This window comes from Tursiops truncatus, chromosome 6, assembly GCF_011762595.2.
Source record: "Tursiops truncatus isolate mTurTru1 chromosome 6, mTurTru1.mat.Y, whole genome shotgun sequence".
NCBI classification, from domain to species: Eukaryota; Metazoa; Chordata; class Mammalia; order Artiodactyla; family Delphinidae; genus Tursiops; species Tursiops truncatus.
Genome location: NC_047039.1, coordinates 52142000 through 52156696, shown reverse-complemented (window position 1 = coordinate 52156696; position 14697 = coordinate 52142000). Strand labels below are relative to the sequence as shown.

General features: G+C 38.5%; 1 protein-coding gene and 1 non-coding gene across 17 annotated transcripts in view; both read right to left on the bottom strand.

The window, feature by feature from the left end:
- Positions 1–14697, bottom strand: part of NFIB (nuclear factor I B) — a 235691-nt gene that overhangs the window by 155581 nt on the left and 65413 nt on the right. The gene's annotated exons all lie outside the window — the stretch shown is intronic.
- On the bottom strand, positions 2114–2223 carry LOC117312882 (U6 spliceosomal RNA). Its single transcript, XR_004527286.1, has one exon. It is a non-coding gene; the product is annotated as a U6 spliceosomal RNA (small nuclear RNA).

Below are 14697 nucleotides of genomic sequence, written 5' to 3'. Positions count from 1 at the left end.
TCAGAAAGTGATCCCCAGAATTTTCATGAAAAACATTTAACAATTTACCATAAAGAGGTTTGAGGTTCAGCATTCAGCTCTTTTGCTGTTATTCTTTAATATCTGTTTGCAAACTGCATATATTGCAAAGTGAGCCTATATACCAGGCAGAATTAACTAGTACTGTGAGCTGAAATATTTCAGTTTAATTAGAGTCCATCAATTTTGATCCGAAATAATGAGCAGAGGACACTTTCGTCATCATTAGCACTCATTCCAATACTCAAAAGGAAAATTGTTCTGAAATGTATACATCTTCTTACATATCTAAAGCATCTATTGATTATAATTACCAAAACAAAAGTCAAGGGCAATGCTTTTTTATTATGTTATACGTCAAGGAAAGATGCTTAGAGAACTTCTGTAACCCTTGGAAACACAGCACTGGAGCCTGGAGTCTTTTGACTCACTGACTCACTGTCAAACCTAGGAGAAATTATCCTGCAGTAAAATGTCAGAGGATTACTCTCTAGATTGGATGGCAGAGAGATTAGAGTTCTCAGCATCAGAAACATTACAAAATGCACGTGCCAGAAAAGTACATGCAATAAAAGTACTGGGAACAAGAACCCATTAACTGCAACATGTAAGAGAGAAGCTACCGCTTGATGTAGCAGGATAAGAAGGAATGAGACCGGGGAGAAGAGGCATGCAGGGATATTATTAATCTATTTTTAAATTTTTGTTTCTTTATTCATACATTCATTTAAAATTTTTATTTAATTATTTTAAATCTTATTCAAATAAATTTAAACAAAATTTTATTTCTTAAACTGGGTGATGCATGCAAGAGTTTGTTGAAACATTTCTATTTTTGTATGTCTTAAATATTTCAAAATACATTTTTAAGAAACTGAACCAAGGGAATTAGAATAGGAATAATGAGGTGAAATCACCGGATCAAAGAATTGTAGGGAAAAAAGTAGCTTCAAGGATGTACACTTGGTCTCTCTGAACAGACCAAGAACAACCTAATATTTTCAACTTTAAATCTTCTACTATAATCAGGGTTCAGATGCGGCAGTCTTAGTATGCAGGCCTTCACAACTGGTAGGAGCTTAAGAAATATATGTCTATAGATGATAATGATAATTTTACTCAAATAGGACATTACGGAGAATGTTAGATGCTTGAAAATCAATATAAAGAACAAATACTATGTCAGAAAAAACAACCTCACGTATAGTGTAAGAGCCTCCAATGGAAACTTATAAGGAAGACTGGCAGACTGATTCTTTTGAGAAATTCCTAAAACAATGTTTTTGCAGATTTGCCTATTGAAGCTTTACCTTTACTGACCTTCTTTCCAATCCTGAGCTCTCTCTGAGTCTTCATACATGCTGTTTCCTCTTCCTGGAATACCACTGCCCTTCCCCTGGTTAACTTTTGTTTTTTTTCTTTTTTTAACATCTTTATTGGAGTATAATTCCTTTACAATGGTGTGTTATTTCCTGCTTTATAACAGAATGAATCAGCTATACACATACATATATCCCCATATCCCTTCCCTCTTGCGTCTCCCTCCCACCCTCCCTATCCCACCCCTCTAGGTGGTCACAAAGCACTGAGCTGATCTCCCTGTGCTATGCGGCTGCTTCCCACTAGCTATCTATTTTACGTTTGGTAGTGTATATATGTCCATGCCACTCTCTCACTTCATCCCAGCTTACCCTTCCCCCTCCCCGTGTCCTCAAGTCCATTGTCTACGTCTGTGTCTTTATTCCTGTCCTGCCCCTAGGTTCTTCAGAACCATTTTTTTTTAATTCCATATATATGTGTTAGCATACAGTATTTGATTTTCTCTTTCTGACTTACTTCACTCTGTACGACAGTCTCTAGGTCCATCCACCTCACTACAAATAACTCAATTTCGTTTCTCTTTATGGCTGAGTAATACCCCATTGTATATATGTGCCACATCTTCTTTATCCATTCGTCTGTCGATGGACACTTAGGTTGCTTCCATGTCCTGGCTATTGCAAATAGTGCTGCAATGAACACTGTGATACGTGACTCTTTTTGAATTATGGTTTTCTCAGGGTATATGTGCAGTAGTGGGATTGCTGGGTCATATAAAAATGTGGAATGCTTTACGAATTTGCATGTCATCCTTGCGCAGGGGCAATGCTAATCCTCTCTGTATCGTTCCTATTTTTTTAGTATATGTGCTGCCGAAGCAAGCACCCCTGGTTAACTTTTATTCTGGCCGCCTTCACTGATCTGGTGTATGCGTCTGTCTCTTTTCTGTCCCCGTAAGATTCTATATTTCAACACCATAACCTTCCCCATACTTTCATCAGACTTGACTGACTGTCTCCCTATATCCATACCCTACAGTTCCTTGAGGTACTAATTTCCATAAAGCCAAGAACTGTGTCAGTCTTCTTCATCTTTGCATTTCCACTATCCGTACTACTACTGAGTGGCTGGCTGAATGAACTCTATGACTATTCTAAAATCTTTCCACTTTCTTCTTCAATTTAAAGGATACACAGAATGCTCCCATGTACAATATATTCATTCTCTAACACCAGGAAGTATACAGGTATGTAAATCGATGTGCATATCAATATATATGATTGTCAGATGAAAAGTTACACAGAACAAATAACTTTCTTATACAGCTTGACTGATATATACTAAGGTATGTGTTGAACGTTGAAAGCAGCTGTTGACACTAGTTTTTTAGGAAATAATCACTAAGTCTCTACATTTTATTTCTTTAAATTCAAGCTCAGAAAAGTTAAAAAAAAAAAAGATCTGGTGTTCATGGGATACCATTTAAAACTTGGGAGGCAGCCTGATGGAGTAGAATGCGTTCTGTATTTAGGAACTCAGTTCTTCTGGACTGCTCCTTACCTAGCCTAGGTGATTCTTTTAGTGCCAAAGGCCTCAGGTTCCTTATCTGTAAATGATTAGATTAGATAACAAGGGCAACAACCAATATTTATACAGCTGTTAGTTGATGACTTTGACATATGCTATCTCATCCTAAAAGACCCCTCTGGGTTTTCATGTGCTGTGATGTCAGTTTTACTCAAAACTATTATTTGGTTATATGCCATTTACCAAACTAAATCCAAGAAGTAAATTTGTTCAGGTAATTAATTTCTTATTAAAAAAAAAAAGCACTGTTGTACTGCAATAGCTAGAATGACTTAAAATGTAATGTTGAATAACAATTAGGTGCTAAATCACCTTCAAAGAACCGACTACCTTTTGTTTTGCTGCTCACCGGAAGCATCACTGGGACCTGCCTGATAGTAAAGATCAAGGGGCCGGCTTTATTTGCCCAAGGAGAAAGAATCAGTCACCTCTGCAGGAAGGGTTCTGTCAAAAAGAATGCCTGTCCCTACTAGACTGCACCGCTTCTCCCCAAGGCTTGAACTTGAACTACTTAACTCTACAATACTCATAGAGTTTTTAATGTAATTACTACTGAAAGCTCAATGCATTTATTTAAACTCAAATTAAAGAGTAAATGACTAATTTCCCCAAAGCAGGTTTTGATAGAAGAGAGGAGTCAGCTCCGTGAGTGTCTGGCCTCTAGTATGAAGACTACACTGGGTATTTTTTAAACGCAAATTTAAACCATAAAAGTAATACCGTAGTAATCACTCTACCTCCATCTTGCATCCCTACAACAAAGCTTCTTCACAAAGATATACATATACATTATAGATAACAATTCTACATGGAACTGCTCACTAACAGCTAAAGTAAACTGGTATCCTTATGAATGTAAGGTCCTCTGTACTGTTGATTGTAGCTACTGCTTTTGAATTTATTTTCCAAAACTGACTGACCACAAAATAAAACCATCTCTTTACAACTTCTCTTTTTCCTTATGTTTGCAGTCTCCAGAGGAAGACGCCATAATTTCATCTTGAGAACTTCCTTGTCAGTAATCGTTAGTGATGGAGACAGAAATTAAAATTGATTATTTGAATTCTACAAGCTGCTTATGCTCACAATTATCATAAAACTATGTTATACCCAAAATGCCCTCATCCTCTGGGAATGTGGGTGAGGGGTTTCCATGAAATAGTCCATTTATGTTTCTCCAGGTTTAGGCCAATGTATGTAGAGTTGTATGGAAACTTAAAAACACATTCTTCTTGGCTGGATTAACCGAGGCAGGAAGTCACTATCCTCTCTTAGTAGACCAAACAATTCTCACTTCATCGCTAGAATTAAATTCCAGAGAATTTTTTGGATTCTATTTAATGAATGAGGATATATTTTTCATGTGGTGTCATTGTTTTACTACTTCCCATGTTTATTTGGACAGATTCAAGCGCTGGGTAGGAAATGTATTGGTTGGCAACTTCAGTTTTGGAAGAGAAAGTAAACACATGCTGATTAGCAAACAGTAAACTCTACTGTGTTTAATTTTGGCTTCTCTTAAAAAAAAAAAAAACACAAAAAAACCACTATTTGGTGTTGTGTTCCAAGTAGGAGCATTTGTCCCTAAGTTCTTTCCTAACCCCTTACTGGAGGGCTTCCAGAATTACTCTCATTTTTTTCCCTTCTTCCCCTAACACCAGTGGCAAACGCCAACATTATTTAAGAAAATACTTGTACATATGGTATCCTCCTAGCACAGATTTGCCATCCAGTTGAACAGTAGGGCCACTAACCCACACAAACTAAACTGCAAAATTATGAACTGCATAAACATAAACAATTATTTCCAGCTCTGATACATTCAAGGTAAAATCACACTTCAGAAAATCCCAGAAAGGCTACTGACTGAAAACTATCAGGTCTGAGAATTGAAGGTGGTAAATATGACAATAAGCTAGAATTTCAAATGCTCTCTTTAGAGCCAACTTCTTTCATTTATCTCATTCGCTTGCTTTACTACAGCCGCCAAATTATCCTTCAAGTTTAAGTTTATCCTTAAGCTTATCCTTAGCTCTCTCCTCGTCTATCCTCAGAGGCTCATTACAAGCAATATCACCGAAAAAGTGTCCAGGAACAGCACATACACGGAAAATCCTGAGGATCTAAGATATATCCCTGCCCATCGGGCACAGACCCTTTTCATTATTTCAGAGCTCCGTTTCATAAAAGAAAATTCATGTTTGATCTTTTATTCCTCGTGATTAAAGCTCACTTACCATTCTTCAACTTCCCGTGATGCCTCTGAGGTATGCAAAATGTTGTCCCCACTCATCCAATGGGAAAGCCAAGGCACCCAGAAGCTATATAACTTGTCAAACGGCCCAGTAGAAGAGGTAAGCGCCATCTCTATCAGGTCTACGTTGTTCATTCAACAGGCATTATTGTGAATCTGCCAGGTTCTGCATTGTGCTAGGTACTAGACCTATGTTCTATTATGTTCTAGGCCCAGGCAAAAGAGTGCTAAATGATGGAAGTTCCAACCCACATGAGGCTAACAGCTGGTGGGGGTGAGAAGCAGTAAACCAGGAAACAGGTGAATATAAAATATGCCAGGGAGCTATAGGGTGAACAGTCAAGCAGAGTAAGGGAAAAGAGGCTTGGAGGAGGGAGCAATGGATGGAGTGGTGGGAGAAGGCCTCTCTGAGCATACCTCTGAATGAGGTGAGGGGACAAGCCCTGCAATGATCTGGGGAGAAAGGCTTACCCAGCAGCAAGAACAGGGAGAGCAAAGTGCTGGAGGAGTGGCGAGAAGGCCAGCGCTGCGGATGCTAAGAGAGCAGGGGGAGTGTGACCTGGGCAGGAGAGGGAGGCAGTGGCCAGGGCTTACAGCCCCAGGAAGTCACCATGAGATGGGGTGACTGCAAACAAGTGAGACTAAGCTAGAGAGAAAGAACCAGGGTGATGAGTTTGATACATAAACTCGTAATTAAAATGCACTGCATGAAAAGGAGGGGGATGCTTCTCTCTGCCATCAGGTGGAGACTATATAAGCACAAACACACAGAATGGCCCTGGTCTGAATTTTTTACATGCTAGGAAACATTTTCACGCTGGCTGATCCCATCAAATACAAAGAAGTGGCTCAACAGCATCCAGTACCTAAGAGAGACCCAAAGCATTTCCTTCTGTAAAGCTCTGCAGCTGAGGGCTTACATCCGCCTGGTCCAATCAGTTCATTTCCAAACAAAGGTAGGAAATGGCTGCATCCTAGGATTTCATTGTGGGCTCATGAGTCAGTGCTTTGGAACTTGGTGTCTTTGGGAGTGAGTGTCTATTCTTCACGTCTCTTGCCACAGGGGGAAAAAGGTACAGATAAACAGTAACACAACTTCACCCTACTGAGATACGAATCTGTGGGCTTTTCCACCCCTTCTCAAAAATAAATGAATGAATGACCGAAATTCAGGTCCTTCTTGTTTTTTTCTTTCTCTCTCTCTTTTGTTTCCTAATTCCCAGCTCTCCCATGTGTTTCCTAAACAACATAAAGTCAACTGATGGTGAAAGTACACCACATGGTAATTATTTAAAGGCTGTTATGTTAGACCATGAAGTTTAAAAGAAATTTGTATTCTATAAAAGTGGCCAATAATGTATCCCATGACATAGGGATCTAAGAATGAAAATTAAGAAATCTGTTGTAAAGAACAAAACGATTCCCCATGATTTAACCCAAAAGATTTGTGGTATTTTACTTTCAAAATGTTAGAACAGTAATTTAACTTTGAAAACTATTTTTTATAGAACGGTTGCAAAGAAAACAATATATAAATTGTAAGTGTAAAGTAAGCAAAGGAGAAAACAGTGTGTGTGTGTGTGTGTGTGTGTGTGTGTATTTTAGGAATATTATTCTAAATAAAAAAAGCTTCAGAGGTATACTTAACCTACAGGCTATTTTCTTCAGGAAAAAGTACATTATAGTAACACCTGGATTGACACAGCACTCCTATTTCTGATGAAAGTTATAGAAGGAACTATGTACTGTATCTGATCTAATATTAGAAGTCACTTATGATCTATGATGGAAAAGGGAAAGAAAATAAGATGAGGAAGCAAGGTTTAAACGAGAATGAGAAAGGGGCCCCTGGTCTAACATAAATATATTATAAGCATATCAATCCACAGACCAGCCAAATTAATTTATATATAACGATATACTTGTGATCAATGTGACGTAACCACAAGAAACTTACATGATTATACCGAGAAAGTTCAGAAACAGGATCTTTCCACCTAAGCAAAGTAAAAATTATTTTCATAACATTGGAGAAATCTGGTGTTTTCTAGTCAGGCAGAATGGATTATGAAAACAATAAAAAGAGTCTCCAGAGAGACAGAGTGAAAGGGTTTCTGTGTTAAGGAGAATATTACACTTCACTTTTCCAATGTGGAAATAAACTGAGAAAAACTGAGGGGCAAAGGTGAGAATGGAGAAAAATAAAATCCCCAAAAAAAAGAAAAAAAGGAAAAATGTAATCATGAAACAGGACTATAGTCTTAGCTTATATTAGTTTTTGTCCTTCCATTAAAAATTATACCTTAAAGTTCATTCCTCTTGACTATATTGCCAATTTCTCAAATAATACACCGGTAAAGTTCCAAAATCTCATTAGACATATAAATTACATGGATAAAGGTTCTTGTATAGCCTGTGGAAACATTTTAAACTTCTTGTGTAATATTATTTGCTTCAGCAAAATTGGGCCTAAAGTTTGGAAAAATTCCTAGAGAGTGAAACATGCCCCCCTCCCTTCTCTCTCTCTCTTTCTCTCTGGATAGTATTACCCTACTACATACCCAGCCATATATCTTTACACTCCAATTTCCTACCTATTCCCCTATCCATACATGTATAATGCTTCCATTTTGAAGCATATGGCTGGGGAGCCAAAAGAATTTAAATTGCCTTCAAAATGTGCATCGCATTATAAATGGTGTGAAAAAAGATCTCACTATTCAGCTCTCAACTTGGAGCATAAAGCAAAGAGGAAGCAACACAAGACTGCTTCAAACTTTATCCAAAAACTCAACAGCTTCACTTGTTTATAGAGGTACAAAAAGTATGCGACACAGTTTATAAAACAAGAATGGCGTACTGTATGCAAAAGTAAAGTTAAAAGCAAAGTATAGTAACAGCCCTATCTCGTTACAAACACTTGGCAGAGTGTCTAAAGTACCATGGTCAAAAACACGATACTGTCTGAGCTGAACTTCTGCCAGAAAGCACTCCCTAAGTCCAAGTCTCTTTAGCCATCATCACTACCTCATTTGGCAATCTCTCCCACGCCTCAGTTCATCTACTCAAAATTACTCCACAGAAACACAGAAAGCAGACAACCTCTCTAGCTATACAGGCTCTAAGTATCACAATGTGGTAGCACTGGCAAGTGACAGTGTAAGATGCAGTGCTAAGGTTAGGAAGCCAGGACCAACTACACTGTATCCTCAAAGCTAATTTGCATATCAAGTTGAGCTGGGCTGTCTTAATTTTTGGTAATCCAGGGTTTCTTCCCTACTCTCGCAGTAATTCCAAAGGGTCTTTCTGAATCACAGCAGCTGAGAAAGAAGGCATATGGTAAGAATACACTCAGGCACCAAATATATTGTAGGCAAGTGAGGAGCAAATGTATTCAGAAGTAACCTTCCATTTAACCATTCCAGGCAGAGCTTCTGAATAATTCCAGATCAGCAAAGACTGCAACCCTAGCTATATATGCATGGCATACCAGGCAATACCAAGGCTAGGGAAATGTCAAGACTTAGGTAGTAAGTCGATAAGCAGAATATGTCAATACGGGCATCTACATCTACACTTGGCATTTATAACGAAAAACATGGCAATGTATAAGACAAAAGTACAAACGTGGCAATGAAAAGATAAGTGATGGGAGAGGAAGAGCTGCATGAATTATTAATATTCTTTGGGCATGGTGGGACTGGCTTCCAAATTTTTCTTTAATTCACTGTTCTCCTAGCATAGTAAATAATTCAAAAACACAGATATTCTGATCTTAAGTTTACAGCTTGCCATATTTCCTAGAAAATAAACAATAATTAACAAATTTCACGGTTGTCCACCCCTACCCCCTTCTCTTCAAGAAACTTTATACTTTGAAATGTAGATGCATAAACTACTTTTGGATCAGGGCTCACAAATATGTTTCCAAAGGAATAATATGTACAGGTTAGTCTGGTATATACCAGATGTAAGAAAAAGCAAATTCACAACCAGAAATATCAGTATTTAACAGAAAACTATATTTTTAATTAAATCTCATTCTTCCTCTCCTTACAGATCTAAGAAAGATCTAAGAACAGATCTAAGAACAGAATCTAAGAAAACCAATCACAAGTATAATTTTTTTGACTTTTACCTGAAAAAGAAAAATTCAATTTGACTCATGAATCTAGGTTTCCTATATACATAAGGTTACAGAGATAATAAGATGGTCATCTATAAACTGGCTTCTCTGAGTGGGCCTCCTACCATATGCTGATATTCAACAAAAAGCATCTGTATGAAAAGACCAGAAAATTGCAAATGTAGAACTTACAAGGTAAACTAGGCAGAAAAAGGCTGCAAAGCCCAGGTCTCCATCAGATGCTTAACATGTTAAGCCTCGATTACCAAAAACTTGAAGAATTCTCAGTAAGCATAACTAGTGAGTCTTCACTTATCAAACCATTCTACATGCAAAGTAAGCACATTACCTGCACATTGAAATCATTTATGTGTTCTTTTCTCAGATATTAGAACATGCATGAGAGTATTAAAAACAACCTACAAATCCCCCCTCTCTCTAGAAGTCTTAAAAGTCTAAAGTTTGTGTTGTATTTATCTTTTCCTACTCAAGCCTACAAGGATTTGGTCAGACTTATAAAAGTTATTAAGAAAAGTCCTGCAGGAAGAAATAGATCGAGGATTCAGATCACCCATGCCTAACCTTTTCAGGGCACCATGATCTCTCCCCTTGTGCTCTACGTCAGAGATGTAGTGAAAGCCAAGTTTTAATGTAGAATTTAATAAAAATTGATTAAGCATCATGGAGCACAAAGCTACTCCATAAATCTTTCAGCCCTTTTTGTTCTAGGAAGAAAGCAAGCACTGTCTGCTGAAGCAGATGACAGATGCTGGCTTAAAGATAAGTATTATTTATACTTCTGTACCAGATTTCTTCTTATGCATATCTTATCATGCATGGGTATATGATCAACAAAGCAATTTTGTATCAGTCCGAGACGTTCGAATGTACCCTGGCTCCATGGGAATGCGTTCACGAGTTCAGGCCTAGGGTTCAATTAAACCAAGGTGGAGAGGGAAGAAAGTTTTGAAAGAAAACCAAATATCAAGATGGTTGTTATTTGAAATGTTCTTTCACACACAGGCTAATGAATATATATGCACTGAAAATAACTTTGTTCTGAACATATGCCTATGCATTTTAAATAAACGATGCATGTTGGAAAGATAAGAGGGTTTACCAAATCTAACCACATCAAGTTATCTCTATATTAAACTGCAGTTATTTGCACAGTATGTTGGTAAGAAGACAGCACCTTGAAAGAAATCCAGTACTTACATAAAGAGATCACGGATTTAACCAAGTTTGCGAATATTTTAGTCATCAAGTCTACAGTTTAAAAACTTAAATCTCATTCTTTCTCTCTCTATAGACACAGAAACTATGAAAACCAATCACGTGATGAAAATTCCAAGAGGTTTTCTGACTTCTAACAGAGTGAGGATAGCCAACGATTGGAAAGAGCAGTAGAAACTATTTACCTTACCTTTTAAAAAAAGATCATATTCTGCATTATAAGGTGCTTGAAAGTGCAGAATCTGGCATGTGACTCCAAAACAAATGTAACTGAGAAAGAGAAGCCACCAGGTGGATAAAAAACAGCAATCACAGCTGTCTTGACCTTCCTTCTCTACCCCAATTCCTGACCCCTTCCAGGATCTAGATTAAGGGTAGGCTTTCCCTTTGTTGCTTTTTTTTTTGAGGGAAGATAAACTGGACATAAATGAGTCTTCAAGTGCAGCCAGAAAATCAATCTATGGTTAGATTCACCTAATTAAGGTTCAAAAGTCAAACAAATGAACAAACTTGCGTTCATCCATTTCTTTATATGGTATCGTATTGTCCTTCATTTCCCTCACCATACTTCTTCTAACAGTTCTTTCTCAGAAATCTCAACCTAACCTCAGATGGCCTGAAAGCTGGAGATACTCACCCACTCAAAGGCCAGGAAACCACAAGTGCTAAGGCTCGGGTGAGAGTAATTGTCTGGGTGAGCCCAGAACAGAATCCTTGCTGCTCAAAGGTGTCCTGCACAAGGACCAGATGAAGCCACAGCTACAGCTGCAAACATACACCAATGCTTTAACCTGACACCAAGAGCAAAATTAAACTGTCTGGTTTCTTAGAAATTACTGTATAGATATCTCTTGAGAACTAGCAATGCACTAAAATAGGATACACAAATCAGTACTTTTATGTGGTAATACTAATCTATCACATGCAATAATTTTTCTTTCCTGAATTATATATGAAAATACATCAATAAGAGTGCAGCAATTATGAGCCAATATTTTCAGGAATTACTACTGTGTACGTGTCTTAAGCATACAACGCAACATGAAATCACTAAACCACAGAACTGCTAGAAATATCCAGGTTTCTCTTTCCAGTTAAACAATGCCCTTTACTATATAAAAAGTCAGGTTGTAGGGGAAATGGTAGAAAAGGGTTATTTTTAAATGACCTTACAACAGAAAATAAAGTTAAAATATACACCACATATGTATAACTGCATCACTTCGTTGTACACCTGAAACTAACACAACATTGTAAATCAACTATACTTCAAAATATGTATGTGTGTGTAGACATATATGTGTATGTGTGTGTGTATACATATATATATATATATATATATATACCATATACTAGTGCAGTTGGATGGATATATTTTCAATCAGCTGATTTAAATGATACAAGTTCAAAAAAATGTAAATCATCCACTTATCTTCTCACCCAAGTAAGAGAGAAAGAATTACATGTCTTTTGAGTTAACGGGGATGACTACAGTTAAGTTTGTTTCTTTGTTTGTTTGTTTTTTTTTAACATCCTTATTGGAGTATAATTCCTTTACAACGGTGTGTTAGTTTCTGCTTTATAACAAAGTGAATCAGTTATACATATACAGATGTTCCCATATCTCTTCCCTCTTGCGTCTCCCTCCCTCCCACCCTCCCTATCCCACCCCTCTAGGTGGTCACAAAGCACCAAGCTGATCTCCCTGTGCCATGCGGCTGCTTCCCACTAGCTATCTATTTTACGTTTGGTAGTGTATATATGTCCATACCACTCTCACACTTTGCCACAGCTTCCCCTTCCCCCTCCCCATATCCTCAGGTCCATTCTCTAGTAAGTCTGTGTCTTTATTCCCGTCTTGCCCCTAGGTTCTTCGTGACCTTTTTTTTTTCTTAGATTCCATATACAGTTAAGTTTTGCAAAAAACTTTAATCTCTATACTATCCTGCAGAATTCCCCCCTCCAAAAAGTAAAATCAAATAACTGCTTAGTATGCTCTGCGGTATTTGTAAGTTCGCAAAGCATGCCTAGTTCCAATGCTCAGCTGTTTGGCCTTGGATAAATTATCCAACCTCTCAGTTTGAATTTGCAAGTCTGCTTAAGGATAACAGGCTTAAGGTCTGAATTAAATGAGATGCAGGAAAAGCATTTAGCAAAATACCTGGAACATAGCAAGCACTGAGAAAACAGTAAGTACTGTTATTATCATTCTTGCTACTATTGTTCTTCTTACTATTAAAGAATTCATGATAAAACTCACTGGCCAGACAGGTCTAACATGTGCCCCTTCTCTCATCTCTTTGATTCTATGACATTGAGTTGTCCTGATTCTCCTCCTACTTCTGGGACTTCTACTTCCATTCTCCTTTGTTAATCCCAGTGCTTCTACCATTTCCTTAAAAGTCAGCCTTCCCCAAAGCTACATCCTTGGCCCACTTTCTCACCCTCTGCAGTGGCAATCAAACCCTTGGCTTCAAAGGTCTGAGATAACAACAAAGCTGTATTTTCATTTGTCTACCAGACATCACCACTTGGAATGTTCCTAAGTAACCAAAACACCAAACTCATTCTCTCACCTCCAAATTTTGCATCTTTCATGCTCCTTGTCTCTGTTGAGGGAACTGACATTTACCAAGATGACCAAGTTAGAAACCTCAGGGTCATCCCCAATTCCTCTTCCTATACCCATAGCGTGTCCCCCCTTTCTAGTCCTACCAATGCAGCCTTTTCCATGTGCTTGCTTCTCTCCTGATTTTCACAGTAGCCCTAGTGCAGCTTGGTTGTTGTGTTCAACAAATATGAATAGAGCACCAACGATGTGCCCAGCACTGTCCACTTTGAATGCAAAGTAGAACAGAACAAAACAAAACAGGAAAAAAAAAAACCATGCAAGCCCTTCTGTCAAGGTTCTTTGTGTCAAGTAGTGGGAGAGATTTGTAAACACATAATTATACTATGATGTTATACAAGCAATAACAGACCCACGTAAACTATAGAAGGAGGGCACAAGAGGGAGAGACTATTCTATTTGGACAGGTCAGGAACACCTTTAGCGGGGACACTGCTCCAGAACAATGTTTTGAGGGTGAATGGGAGTTTGGTGGGTACACAAAGAGAGGGAAAGGCACTCTATGTGGCAGGAACAGCATGTGCTAGACCTCCAACATTAGGCTCTCTAGGCTCTCTATATTTTAAAACTGTGCCTGGCCAAAGCCCAGGTCTAACTATGATACTTCCCCTTTTCCATAAGGCCTTCCAGGGCTTTCCACTCTAGAATAAAATCCAGATGGGCAGGTAACTGAGGGACTCCAAATTCTGATTCAATTAGCTGGGAGACAGCTTCCACTGGTCTCCATACCCCCTTCCTTGGGTACAGCAAGTTCTATCATATAGGACTGTGTCCCAGCCATCAGATAGGCCTCTCTGCCCTGTATCTTGTGAAATCCCATTTATCCTGTGATACCAAGATTCACTTTTCTGAAGCCTTCCCTGCCCAGCTGACCCTGGATTATTTCTTCCTCTGAGTTTTCAGACGCTTTGTTAATACCTCTATTTCTATACATCTCACATCTGGATTTGTAGAGTGAATACCCACATGTTTGTCACATCATTTTCTAAAATCTGTTGCTCTAACTGGGAACTTCAATGAGTAACTGAAAATCACCTTGCCCCAAATTAATAAATGAGTATCAGGAAATACCCTAGGGACTTCCCTGGCAGTCCAATGGTTAAGACTCCATGCTTCCACTGTAGGGGGCCCTGCATGCTGCCTGGCATGGCCAAAAAAAAGGGAAATATCCCATACCAAGCCCTCTTATTCAGTGCCGTTAACAGATGTAAAGGGTTAGAGGGACATAGCAATGCAGATGTGTGGTTCATATAAAACCACTAATATCCTACTGCCATGGACTGAACTGGGTCTCCCCCAAATTCATATGTTAAAGCCCTAAACTCTGATGTGGCTGTATATCAAGACAGGGCCTTTATGGAGGAAATTAAGGTTAAATGGCATCATACGGGTGGGGCCCTGATATGACAGGATTAGTGTTCTTTTAAGAGGAGACCCTAGAGAGCTAGCTCTCACCCTCTGACACATGAGGACACAGCAAGAAGGCGGCCACCTGCAAGCCAGGCAGGGAGCTCTCACCAGAACCCG